The sequence below is a fragment of the Bos mutus genome, chromosome 11, assembly GCF_027580195.1.
Source record: "Bos mutus isolate GX-2022 chromosome 11, NWIPB_WYAK_1.1, whole genome shotgun sequence".
Taxonomy (NCBI): domain Eukaryota; kingdom Metazoa; phylum Chordata; class Mammalia; order Artiodactyla; family Bovidae; genus Bos; species Bos mutus.
The window spans coordinates 76695264-76696698 of NC_091627.1; positions in this window are offsets into that span (position 1 = coordinate 76695264).

Sequence of the window (1435 nt, forward strand, 5' to 3'; positions counted from 1 at the left end):
GAACCTTCAATTAGGAGTAATTAAAACAAATACTTGAGTATTAAAAAAAAAAAATTATGTGCAATATTTCATTTAATCCTCATCATAGCTCTATGAAGAACATACGCTTTTTTAAAAATTTTATTTTAATTGGAGGCTAATTACGTTACAATATTTTGGTGGTTTTTGCCATACATTGACATGAATCAGCCATGGGTGTCCATGTGTTCTCCATCCTGACCCTCCCTCCCACCTCCCTCCCCACCCCATCCCTCAGGGTCATCCCAGTACACCAGCCCTGAGCACCCTGTCTCATGCATCGACCTGGACTGGGGATCTATTTCACGTATGGTAATATACAGAACATACTCTTATTGAACCTATTTTGTAAACCTTTCTGAGGCTTTGAGAAGCTGGGTAAACTGATGAAGCTCACTCAGCTGATAGAGTTAGTAATGAGGGGGACTGGAATATGCCGTTGAAAACACACCACTTTCACATAAGGATCACTTTGTGCTGAAGACAATTACAAAACAGCAAATGCAAAAAAAAAAAGCCATTTGCCCTTCCCCACCTGGCTGAGAAAAAGTTATTAATTTTCGTTTTGTAAAGGTGTCTCCCTCCCCAATGCCAGGAAAGAGAAAGATAACTTTTGGACTCTTAATCACCAAGGACAACTCTAGACTCTTAACAGGACAGGGATGGCATTAAGAGGAATCTCTGAAACAAACCTCACTAAACCTTACCATCATCTGCTATTAGCTTCCTCCCATATATTTACCTTCCCACAGTTTGCCACCCTGAAAAGCCTAAACTCCTTTTCTTTTGTCTAATCCCTTCTCCACAAATTTATTGTTCTTTATTAAGATGCTATATAAGGGCCTTCTCTTGCGGTCCAGTGGTTAAGAATCTGCCAGCCAGTGCAGGGGACCCGGGTTCAATCTCTGGTCCAGGAAGATCCCACATGTCATGGAGCAACTAAGCCTGTGCATTGTAAGTATGGAGCCCAAGGGCCCTAGAGCCCATGTTCCGCAACAAGAGAAGCCACTGAAATGAGAAGCCCGTGCACTGCAATCAAGAGTAGCCCCCACTTGCAGCAACTAGAGAAAGCCTGTGCCCAGCAATGATGACCCAGCACAGATAAGAATAAACAAATGAATCTTAAAAAAAAAGATGCTATATAAGCCCCAAGTTCTTTTTTCTTTTTTCTGGCTGCCCTTCTTGGCTTACAGGATCTTAACCTGGGCCCTGCAGTGAATGTGCTGAATCCTAACCACTGGATCACCAGGGAATTCCCAAGCTCAAAGTTCTAACCATCCCTTTGAATTAGTCAGCATTGAGTTTCTCCCATGTATATGCATACTGCATGTCTTAATCAACTCTGTTTTTCTCTTGTTAAATTTTCTTTTGTCAGTTTGATTTCCAGGGCTCTAGCTACAGAACCTAGGCGGGTAGA